This window comes from Pangasianodon hypophthalmus, chromosome 1 (assembly GCF_027358585.1).
Source record: "Pangasianodon hypophthalmus isolate fPanHyp1 chromosome 1, fPanHyp1.pri, whole genome shotgun sequence".
Taxonomy (NCBI): domain Eukaryota; kingdom Metazoa; phylum Chordata; class Actinopteri; order Siluriformes; family Pangasiidae; genus Pangasianodon; species Pangasianodon hypophthalmus.
The window spans coordinates 2,923,868-2,937,517 of record NC_069710.1 but is presented as its reverse complement, the minus strand read 5'-3'; positions in this window follow the sequence as shown (position 1 = coordinate 2,937,517).

Sequence of the window (13,650 nt, the reverse complement as noted above, 5' to 3'; positions counted from 1 at the left end):
CAACAGTTCTGTTATTTAGGCCAGAGCTTTAACAAGAGTATAATGGAATCATCTTACTGCATCAAAATATTGAAATTTCCTTAAATGGATTTTTATTCTCAGGGAATAAGGATAATTAATGGCTGAAGCATGACTCAGGTGCCATACTCATCTATTTGTTTGTCTAATTTTTTTTTTTTTTTTACAAGATAATGCTTACTGGGATCACAGTCTGATTTTCATAAATATAGTTTAACTGATCACTGATCAGTATAAGTCTGTGCCAGAATAAAATCTTTGTTTTTCATTCCTGAGCAATTCTGGTCTTCACACTCTAACACTAGTGTCTGCAGGACTGTTTAACATCAATTAATTAGGAATGAAGCAGGCGTACGTCAGAGTCAGAACAAATCAGCAGTGATGGTATGCGTTTGTCTCTCTCTCTCTTTCCTACACACACACACACACACACACACACACACACACACACACACACACACACATATGCATATTTATGCATCTGATCTAATGGTTCAGTTTGCAATGCACTTCTGTGTCACTCCTGAAGTAAATGTGTGTGTGAGTCTGTGAGATGTAGCAGAAGCAGGGGGTGCACGCTCATGACGAAGTCCAGGTGTTCACAGCCCACAGCTTTCCCGTCTCTCCTGTAGACACACACAGAATACCAAGCAGCTGAGCAGAAACAGTGTTAATAATGTATTTATTCCAACACAGGTCAATTGACAGAACACAAAATAAAGAATTAACACATTAAAACATCTATCAGGAATTGAAATGAAACAGCTACCACAGTACAGGTATTCAGTCAACTGCATTTGTTGTTAAAACTCAAAACATTTTATTGGATATTTAGCAGCATTTCAATTCTGATTTTTCCAAAGGTGTTAATATTCTATAATAGCAGCTCTGGCACTAGTTCTGGCTTCAAGGTTATATTAGTGTGCTTGTTCTAAAACATAATTGTTTCTACACTCAACCATCCACTTTAATAAGTGCACATGCATGAAATTGTCCAATCAGGAGGTTTCAACTGTAGAGTTTACACAGAATAGTACAAAATATAAAAAACATCCATTGAGCAGCAGTTCTGTGGGCAGAAATGCCTTGTTGATGAGAAAGGTCAGAGAAGAATGGTCAGACTGAGGTGACAGGAAGGAAACAGTAACTCAAATAACAAATGTTTACATTCCGAACTTTAAGGCGGATGAGCTACAACACAACCCACATCAGGTCCCACTCCTCTCAATCAAGAACAGGAATTGAGGCTACAGTGGGCACAGACTCACCAAAACTGGACAGTTGAAAAATAGATGTTTTTTTTTTTTACAATCTTTAACTCTCTAGTATCATTGAACCTGTGCACACTGTAGCCTCAAATCCTGCTTGTGGCTCTTGTATACGACTGGAACCCCCATGTGGTCTTTCGATGTTGTAGCCCATTCCACCACAGGGTCTGACGTGTGTGCAAAGTGTTGTGTGTTCTGAGATGCTTTTCTGCTCAATACAGTTGTAATGCTTGGTTGTTTTAAGTTACCTGAGTCTTCAGGAAGAAGGGGTTTGTGGTTTTTTTTTTTAAGGGATTTTTTTGTCTTATTAACTTCAAGAGAGAGAGAAAAAAGAGGCTGGAGGGAGAATGACTGTTTATTGCTTTGATAATGTAAGTGTTAGCAGGAACTCCTTTGTTTCACAGCATTCGATATAGCTATAAACTTAGAAGAAAAATATACATATACAAAAATATACATAAAAATAGTACATATTCTTTAATTAATAAAAAATATATATATAATCATTGGCTGCGGTATAAGCAGGATAAAACACTTCAGGAGGTCTTGTTATTGGAAAATAATTTGCTTCACATCAGGCCACATTGCACCACCCCATCACTGGTTATCGTCCTATAATTATGTATATATTTCAGGCAGCTTTTGTGAAACCAAAACTGTCTATGGCATTAAAACAAGCCCTTTATGAACATACTTCAGAGAGAGAACCTTTGTTTACTTTATGATATGAATGAGGTTGAAAACGAATTGCTTTATATTTTATCACTCCCTGTCCAACATGCTGAGACATTATTTATTTTACAAGGGCCTGTTTCACTCAAGAACAATTTGGCAATCTCTTGTTTCCGGTCAAGGTGTATACCAGAATATGCCAACATATTGCACTCCTCTACATCCTCCACACAGTTTAAAGAGATTATATGAATCTCATAATTTCTATAAAGAGCTCTTCTGGGGTAAAGAGCTGTTTTTGAGGACAATTAGAAAGATTTTTTTTTCACCATTCATGTACATATACATCAAGCTTTGGTTGTCATGGAACAGAAAGAGGTAAATGGTGAAAGCATTATGTTGGACTAAAGAATTTGTACACAGGGACAGTACACATAAGTGTTGTTCATGTTCAACAAAGATATAGTATGAGCGCTGCAAGTGCTTGAAGTAAAAATAGCCTGCTGATGTCATTGGAGCTGATATTTTCAAGGTGAACTTTTACTTTCTTCTTGTTTGCTCAATGTGAGTAGTAGTAGTAGAAGTGGAATGAGTAGACCAAACTCTTGAATAGACTGTGCCTGTAAGAAAGCTTTACTTAAGCTTTACTTATTATTTGCTTTTTTTTTTGCCACAATCACAATAAAAAACATAAGTAAATAATACAACACAACAGCTGTTCCCTCATCAGTCTCTCTTTTTTTCTCTTTCTTGAAGTTAATAAGACAAAAAAACCTGACTGCTACAAAGCTCTGACTCCTGAGACTCTTTGCATAAATGTTAAATAAATGTCTCCTTATATAAATCAAATATTATGCATTTTTCATCCTTATATAACAATGCATTTTATTTAAATCCGATTATTATTAGCCTAAGATTATGTAGATCATCTGAAATACAGGTACCTGTGAAAAAGTTGTTATTACCGAAACAATAAAGTATTAGAAGGAGAGCATTAATATAAACCTGTGCATTGTCTACTGTCAGGACGTTCTGACCAATCAGATTTGATAATTCAACAACACTGTGGTATAATTTCATTTATTATATAAAGCAAGGGTAACACTTTACATTAAGGTTCCCTTAAGTAACATTATTCACTCCATTAATTAACACATCTATGACCTGATATTTGTTTACAGGTTAACAAAATACACCTACATTGAATAATGTTTATTCAATCCATGACTAAAAATAAGTCCATATAAACTAGCAGAAATTAACTTACAGTGTGTTACTAAACATTCATAACTAAACGAACTCTGATCTCCAGGTGTAAAAATTTAAACGTGTATTTTAATTCCTACTTCTGAAATTTCCCAGCCACAAACATGTTCATTAACTTGTTGTTCATCATTGTAGACTTCATTTTCATTGATGATATGGTTAACATTGGTTAATAAAGGCTTTGTTAATATTACTGATGGTGTATAAATGTAAAGTTCATGGCTTGTTCACTTTGCCTAATGCATTAAATAATGTCAGTTAAGGGAATCCAAATGAAAAGCAGAAAGTAAATGTAAACTAAAAAGAAAAGAGCTTTCATCAGTTCCAACAGAGTAGTCCTTCTGAAATATATTATACTCTTTACAAAGTGCAATGAACAAACATAAATACCATTAGAGGCTATTAGAGATGAACTAGAACAGCAGAAATGTAATACTAAGTGCTAATTCAGGGCTGTCGTTTCAGCTGAAGTAGAGCACTAGAAGTGATTGTTTATCCAAACCAGATCCTCTGCTGTTAACTAACACACAGCATCTCAGACAAACACACAATTTAGTTGTTTGATGGGACATTCCACAGCTTACTGCCTCCTCAGTTACTGAGTGAAGAGCAACAGAGTGAAGTCGAGCTCTGTAGAGCAATGGAGGAAACAGACTAGTCATGTGATCAAATGACGTTACGAGTACATCCTGAGTTTAAGTGCACTTCTGTGAGAAGATTATGGAGGGAAAGGGGTTGGGGTGTTATTCCCCTCAGTTTGAGAGACATTTTGCCTACACACTTATATACATACATGCATACATTCATACATACACACATAAACCATTGGGTTTTATATTCGAAAAAGAGGAAGGAGCTCCATTGGTACTCGTTGATTTACTGTATAACCTGCCTCAATATATCACCTATAACCTATAACTTTTGCACAGTGTAGTACAGATTTATTGTACCATGTGAAAAGTGAATTAGGTATATGGATTAAACAGTTGCTTAAAAGGAGATTTTCTCATTACACTGGGATGAATGTCTAATTTGTCCATCACTGGGTACCATGCACACACACTTTCACACATAGGGCAATATAGTGTAAATTTTTTTTTTATGTCAGTCTCCTGAAATTGTGAAGAGAAGCCAAAAGCAGTACCCAAAGCATAAAAAGTAGTTGTAGCTGTTTAATAAAGATTTTATCCTGTTGGAACCCACCAAACAGAAACAACAAGACTGTTTTGATTTGCTGTACGTGTTGATTTGCTGTATAAAGGTGTGGACGAGCGCGTTTGTAAATGGCGGGTGGAGAAGAAGTGAGTAATTTGATAAATTAGTGTAAACACCTGTGTGTGATTAACATAGTTCTTTTATACAATGTGTTTCTTGCAGTGAAAGGAGAGAGATGCTCACCAAAGAACATGTGGGCTGAGCTGAGCTGCACGAAGGCAGAAACGTGTGTGTGTGTGTGTGTGTGAGTTGGCGAACGAAGCACTGAAAAGCACTCGGGTTAAAGAAAGACATAAAAAGAATAAATAAATAAAAGAAAAATGTCTTAAAGAGTCACGCTCTCTAAAACTTGCCTCCCGAGTCCTCAATTCTCGGCACACCTATCAGAGTATTACAAAAGGCTTTCATCATAAACTGCCTGCACGTATCACCTATAACACCTGGTCAATGCAGTCACTTTTGTGCAATGTATCACAGATTTATTCCAAAAAAAGTGAATTAGCATATGGATTAAACATTTTTAATTGCTTTAAATTTTATTTTCCCATTACACTGGGACAAATGTCTAATTATTCGTCTTTGTGTGAGAATGTTTTAGGTAATAAGTTCTTATCATTCAAATTACAAATTGAGCTCTGAAAGTGTGAAAAAATGTCTAAATTTTCCCCAGCTCTGAAATATATATGCAGTATTTCATATTTTGGCTCAAGCATAATTTTTTTAGGATATGTCAGTTTAATAAAACATTCTTCTTTCAAATACCAGCATCCAATATAAACCAACAGATTTTCATTTTAATGCACAGTCCTCATATCTTGAACACTTCAAAAACCTTCCTACAGAAAAACAAAATGTATTTTGCAAAACCTATTTTTTTTTTAAACAAAATTGCAGGCTTTTGTATACATAATGAGGATTTGCGTTCGTGAATTCATGAGAATATAGGTAGAATTGCAGGTTTCAGTTTAAGTGGTAAGCTGAAAATTTGGTGAATTTTTTGCATCTTGTAGTTTGAGTCTGTAAACAAGTGTACGAGTTCATTATGTCCTGGAATATAGTGCTGATAGTGTGGTTTAGTAGCATCACTGTTAAACCAAATTTGGTAACACTTTACAATAACGATGCACTAATACCTGAATTAATACTTACATAAATATGAACTAATGATGAGTTAAGGCATGTACTAATCACAAACTAATGAAGAGTGAACCTTAACTACGACGTGAGCCTTCTGAATTCATGTGTGAATAACGACTGCCTTAAGTACACGTTAGTAATGATATAGTTAATGTATTAATTAACACATAGGGGTAAACTAAATCAAACATGCTCTATAAGAAAGAACATGAATTAAACATGCATAATTTCAAGTTGTTTATATAACTCGCCATATGCATCTGCATACACAAACATAATTGGATGGTGCTGGATTACTTTCAAAATTTACATTGATCCCCTTTATCGAATGTAGAAAGACACACTAAAGACACACTAATAATAAACATCAGTAATTACATCTCAACCTGTTGCCGCATTCTCCATCCATTTCTCTTCAAATCCCTCTGTAGTACTAGTAAGTGCTCTGGGTGGCTCGAACCCGAGGCACTGCTCCTTTGCCTAAAAGGATGAAATTAGTTCATTAGTTAATTATTCTTATAGAGCATGTTTGATTTAGTTTATCCCTACATGTTAATTAATACATTACCTAACAAACATTACTAACATGTACTTAAGGTGGTCATTATTCACGCATAAGACTCAGATCGTAGTTAAGGTTAGCTCATAATTAGTTCATGATTAGTACATGCCTTAACTCATATTTAAGTAAATATTAATTCAGGTATTAGCGCATGATTATTCATACACTCTTATTGTAAAATGTTACCCAAATTCTGCATTTAAGAGTGCAATGCAGTACAATAATATTAGGAGCCAATTATAACAACATGCCAAGACAACTGAAAAAGTACTTCATTCATTCATTCATTCATTCATTCATTTTCAATACCCACTTTATCCTGGTCAGTGTCGTGGTGAAACCAGAGTTTATCCCAGGAACACTGAGCATGAGGTGGGAGTACACCCCGGATGGGACACCACTCCATCACAGAGCACACACACACACACACACACACACACACACATTCAAAAATAGAATCAAGTTTTTATGTCACTCCTGAAATAGTGAAGAGAACCCAAAATCTGAATCTGAAGCTTAAATACTAATTTTAGTTGGTTTGTCTGTGTTTCGAGCTTGAACTTGGGTTACTGTCTATGTGGAGTGTCACATGTTCTGCCCATGACAACATGGATTTCCTCTCAAACTGTGTGTGTATGGACTGGCATTCTGTTTTATGGTGTTTTCATGCCTTGCACCCAGTTTTCCTAGGAGGGACTCTACTGTGACCAAGTGCTTGCATGTGAAGCTACTGTGAAGCTAAATGAATGAATGAATGAATGAATGAGTGAATGAATGAATGACCTGCATTATGTTTTGTTCTTGATTTGTCATAATGTTTCACCTTATTGCACTGTACTCCAGCTTCTACATTCTAATAAGCAAAGCATCTTATATGTAAATTTTTTATTACATTTCATTCCCTATCTCTACTCATCCATGCATTTATGGCAACAAACACACCTGCTCCATGCTGCAGGCTTCACAGGGATGCAAATCACATTTACACATTCTTGTCAACATACATCACCAAACCAAGTTTAGGCACCCTAAATATACAATGGCTAATGGAACATTAATGTCTGCTGTTGTGATTTTTACGAGGGAAACATCCCTCGCCTCCAGTATACAGCTGCCTCTTTTTATGCCCCATTCCTGTCTTGAGTGTTTTTGTGAAATGCAATTTTAGATTTCATCAGTATGTGCCATTTCAAATGTAATGTTCAATGCCATTAGAGTAAATTTTGTCTCCTTCCTCAGCACTGTGCCACTAGGAATTATTTATTTTACACACTCCCCTGTTTATACTGTCTTTCTTTCTGTCTTGTACTTATCACTGTTTCATCACTGGTGAGTGGTTTTCCACTGATGTATAATAAACACTTGTTTCCATGAACACCACTTTTACTCTGGTAAAACAAGCATATCAGTAGTGTATAATTTCGAATGAGGGGCTCAGAAAAGTGGCACAGTGGCACAAATATCCTGGATACTTTGAGCTTTCAACACCATCTAGGGCTTTGTCATTAGATCAAACATGCATGAAACTTAGAGTAGAGGTTGCTAATTTTTACTAGTCAAGCAGTAATTCAAAAAAAGTAGTCAACTAGTCATCTTTTCCATAGTTAAAGCAAAAACTGGTTCAGGATATTGCTATTTTTAGAACACGTCAAACTTCAATTGTGCTAACAGCAATACGTAGGCTATAAATAACTGGTGCAAAAAAAATTGTGCCAAATAATAAATGTGTGTCTCATATTACTCTATTTAAGGATGTAGCAATTCATAAACACACTGAAAGAATTGGTCGCTCAGCTGAAGATGTTGATTCTACAACTGAGAACATGCAGCACAGCACAGAACCTCTTTATAACTTAATGAAGTATAAAGATGCAATGTTTACAGCAGTGTCTGGGAGGTTTTTCCACCTTGTTCAACTCCGGCCTCAGTAACACCCAAAAACAAGTCTGGATTGCTCTCTTTCAGCTGGCAGATGCCACTGATGGCTCTAGCTGAGCGTGAGTGGATAGTAATGGGCAAAGTGCATCTCTGAAAGCTCTCTTCCATACTGCACTGGTCACAACTGCACATTCACCATGCCACAGTGCAAGGACTTCATTTATATTTTATTCAGCTTTAAAGGACAACAAAAATAACCAAAGCAGAATTTCTTCAGGATTAAAAACACACCTCTCCACTTCATACAAAGTGATATCAAAGTATTAAAGGTAAATTAAAGCAAAAAGGCAAAAAAAAAAAAAAACATACTCTTGTGCATTTTACTGTAAAATACTTCAGACAAACAAAGTGCATTTAGCCTGCCTTCTTTATTGTCTGCCTCACTGTTTTTTCACCACCCTGACTAGTCCACAGCTCCCTAAACCGGTGACTAGTGAATGTGTTAATCGACTAGTTGACTAGTTTATTCAACCACTATTACACAGTTGCTTTGAATGCGGAGCACCACAAATGACTAGGTATGTTACAGGATATGAATAAAAGAGAGAAGTCTGTATGCTCCTGCTTGCATCTAGCAAATCAGAGGTCTAGTGTACACCACTTTAGAGATTTCTGGGATTTGAGGTAATTTAATTTATGGATTAATAGAGCCAATAGCTAATTTTGCAATAAAATCCAAGCTGTTTCCTCTTTCTATACCAATCGGTACAAATGCCATGATTTGCCAATAGGATTAAGAGCAACAGAAAAGAAGTAGGAGAATTGTGGGCTCAATAAAAATTTAATCAAAACAGCTGCTCATAATAAATTGACAGCCTACTGAGAAAACAAGATTGGGTGGCAGATTACACCACAGGAGCAGCATTAAGTTCCCATCATAAGCCTCCATAGTGAATTGAATTATCCCTTCTCTCTGGAAACAGCTGCCAATAAAAAGGCCATATTGCTTTTTAGTTGACCCTTCAGTGCTCAATGCTCAGGATGATCAACAAATTGTAGCAGGCTTGGTATGGAGACCTTGCCTGCTGAATACGCTCCCCAGTCTCACATGACTGAGTGACAGATGGTGCTGGTTTTCACTCACTGTTGCCTGAATGGTGCTCTGATGATTGCCATGATCATTTCTCACAGAAGCTGGTGCTCTGCTACAATCCCCAATAATCACAGAGCAGAGAACCCAATACATAACTACAAAGACGAAATGCACTCTGTTGCACTTCTGTAGCACTGAATTTAATCATTAACAATCACGCAACATCTCCAGAATCCCAGCCTCTCTGAGGTTATAGCACTTCCTCTAGGACTGCAACTTATAAAGAGGAATAGATTAGATTCGCTACAACAAATATAGTACAGTACATAAGTAATCAGACAGTGATATTTTTTATGCCTCTTTTTATGCCCAATTCCTGTCTTAGGTGGTTTTTCTAATGCAATTTTACATTTCATTAGTATGCACCAGTTCAAATGCAATGCCATTAGAGTAAATTAGGTTACAGTTAAGTACATAAGTAATACATTAACACAATTTTTGGTATTTTGGATCTTTATTCACATGTGGTAGTTCATATATACAGTATTTTATACAATATAGCTGTAGATAGCCTCAAACCCTGTTCTGCATGTTCTCCTCACAGTTCTTGTTTCATTTCAAATAATCAACAAATAATAAAACAAAGTTACTATACAGTTCTTTTTGTTCCTAGGGTAATATCTTCCTTTGTGTAAGAATACAAGTTATATAATTATTATGTCATATATTATTGATTTAAAATGTTGATTCAAACATAACAAGCTACGAAAACAAAGAAATGTCAAAAAAGTAAGAAATTCTTTTTTTTTTCAGAATGACAGAGGGACAAAACCTGTTTCCTTCTCTTCCATGGAGGCGAATTAATAGGGTTTGTTATTTTTCATAAACACAGTAGAAAAGCTACCCATATAAATACCTTTGACTGAATAGCTTTATAGATAAGTATAATCTATGATGGATTTTCTCAGACCTCTGAACTGCTCAGAAATGGCAGTGAGAAATTTCATTTCCTCTCCAGTGCAGAATTATCTCACACCTCTTGCCCTCTGCACCAAGTTTGGATGTTGGAAGTTCGATGAAAAAAAAAAAAACCTCTGAAAGATGAAAGAGAGAATAAAGGTACAATTCCCTTCCTGCTGAATTCTAAAAATAAATCCAGGAAAGGGACCATGGCAGTCTTTGGTGACAAGACGACCAAACAGTGTATTTGCTATTCTTTCATGCATCCACCAGTGTAATAACGTTTTTAAATATTTAGAATTGCCACAGTGAAAGTATTGTCTAAACTGTCTCTCATGTCAGTGCTAAAAGAAAGGAAATTGATTTATGAAGTTCAGACCACACCACAGGCAGGAAATCGGAAAAAGCACTCTGCCAAGGATTCAGGTTCAGGGTTTGAGAATAACATTCTGTAGTGACTGGCACAATAGAGAACAGGGTTACAGATTATATGTGTACCTGAAGCTTATTATAAGTGTCTTTCTGGGTGTTTAATGAACATTGATAAGAAAGCAAGCCTATTATTGGTTGATAGCAGAGCTTGCATATCACACTGGCCAAGAAAGATTATAGGCCAGTTAGCACAAATGGCTCATTAGAGTGAAATTAACATGACTTAGCCTGTTAAATAAATAAATTGTCTGATAATATCCTTATTGACTCAAACCCCCACTACCATTCTCCAGTGTTAGCAGTGGTCTCATTAGCCTGTGCTTATAGTGGCACATGTACTCACATTTACACACAGAATTAACCTTAGCCATATCACATTAGTCCAGATTAGTCCATCAGCCAGGAAGTTACATGTACTGAAATCTGACTCCATGCCAGTGCGCTGCAGTCAACACTAGATTAGTTCTGCTAATAGCAAAGTTGTTTTAGGTACTGTTTGCAGTCTAAGACTGAACTTGCTAATCCTGTGAAAATGTGCAGTTGCATTTTCATGTCATCAACACTTCTGTGCAGTGCTAGTGTTATTAGTGCTGTTATGAACGTTAGTTACAAAGCAATTAGTCAAAGTACAAACACTGCAATCTTGGTATGCCATAATACAGACTGTAAGTAACTGCAAACAAAAATGAGAACACACACACACACACTCACACACACACACTGCTCATATTTATATCTTTGCAGGGTATTTTTGTATTACTGTAGATAACTAATGCTATGCCTTCACCTAACCCTAACCTTTACCTCAGTGACTGAAAGGAAATAGTAAGGTTCTTTCACATTTTTTAATAAAGGTTTTTTAAAACAAAAGTTCTTGTGGTGACCAGCCAAATGCCCTGACAAGGCTAAAACTGTCACTTATTCCTAGCATGATTCAGACACAGAGTACAGTCCAGTATATTGAACATTTCAAGCTTTACATAAAATATACGTACATAAAAAGTGTATTTTATAAATGTGTAGTACAAAGTGCAGTAAAATATACTGAATTGTACTGTAAGCATATTCTACAAGATATATTGTAGATTATAGCCATTTTCCTTATATGGGCAAATATATAGAACATACAGTATATACAATATATACAATACAGACCACACACAATGATTGTGTAAAAAATGATTGTATAAAGGCACACATCAACCTTTCCACTCAAACCACTCAAAAATATTTGTTTTTTTTCCTCTATCATAAATTAATTTCATAAGACCTCCTTACTGAAATGATCATATTTTCTCTCAAAAACACATCAAAATTATTGACAACAACAGAGAACCTTTAAATGCAAGCAAGTAGAACTCAACACCAAAGTCTAGTCCTTCTTGTTACTAATTTGTATGCCTGAAATGCTCTTAAATTATACCCTGATCATGTTTAGATCAATGCCAAAATGTAATCAGTTCATCTTGTCATAGCAAGGGTAAGTCCATATAAATACTATATTTAACCACATATTTTTGAGATATAGCAGTAACAAGAATTTCCTACTGACGGAGGGATAGATGGGTGCTCCGATGGAAAAAATCTTAGATGGGCAGAAAATGGGCCTTGAGCTCCTGAACATGAAAATGTAAGTAACATCTCTGTATGACAAACAGGAAGGACGCTAATGAAGAAAAACTATTGCAGACCTTTGATGCCGCCACCACCAAGTAGCGGAGGCATAAAAATTGTCACACTTGAAAAAAATAATATAATGTAATAATTTGACCAACCCTGGGTTGGACACATATAAAATCCCTTTGTCATCAATCACCATGGGGATGTAAGGCTGGTGCCAAGATGTCTGAACCCAGAGAAAACTGAGAACAGAAAGGACTCTTACGAGAATTAACATTTGAACTCTCTCTCACAAAATTAGCAACTTCATCCGAGACAATACATCACACTGAGTGAAGACTGGAAGATCACAGCTCACTATAGTTCCTCTACATTGCTCCCTTCACTCTCTCTCTCTCCCCTGTTCTCTCACCCAAGATCTATATGCATTAAACAATATGTGAATAAGAAGTTGACTATAAATGTTTGGTATGGTTCAAAAGGTATCAGTGCATCTGGGAAAATTGTCTCACTCCCTCAGCAGCAGTTCAAACCACCATTAAGATCTAGAAAAATACTGCGTGCCGTTGAGGGCGTACCCTCCCCACGTCCCTCATACAAATCGCCTCCTGTATGCAAATAAGGTACAGACATTGAAGACCCATTCAATCACAAACGCCAATTGCCCATCCGTGACCCTCTGAATAGTGGGCCCAAATTCCAATTATAATCACAAACAACACCATTTGGTGGACCGACAGATTATCTGGGTATTTAAGGAGAGATGGCAAAAGATTTGGGGAATCTGTAGACAGATCTCCCGCACAATTACTGTGTGTCGTTTCATTGCCAGATAAATATTTCTAATTCCCTTGTTTGTGTATTATGTGATGTGTTTATATTATTGACCATTGCTTATTATCATCTGTATTGGATAAAGAATTATTATTGGAACTTTCTGATCAATAAAGTGTTACATTTGCATTTATTCTGACCTTCCCTGAAATTATTGGCTCTATGGTTCATGTCCATGTTACTACAAATCTACGACCAGGTTAATACAGGCTAAAATCTAGTTTTAAGTGGAGCACTGGGGCACGCCAATTGAGATTTTCGAGTTCAGGCTAACAACTGGGCTTTAGTTAAGTGTACTTTGACTGTAAAGGCTAAAAGGAATTTCCATTTAGAACAACATAGTATTGATCGACCAGTCCAAATAGGGTAAGCCTTAACCTCTGATTGTTGTAATATGATTCTAGTTAAGTGTACATGAGAAACCATGGCATGACTATACAAAGCTACTATTAGTTCTGATAGTAGTGATCATGACCTCTGTCTAGAGATAATGTTGCTCTAATTAAGCGTGTACAAATCTATGGGGACTAAACAAAGTACTTTTTAGAAAAGAGCAAGCATGGGTGGCCATTTAAACAGTATTAGTCAATTACCTCTGTCTAATGACCAAGCCTGGTGAGTCTTTGACCGTGAGGTCTGTGTTCTCGGCCAGTGCAAGACTCTAAGCGACACTGGAATCCGAATGAATGAGTGCA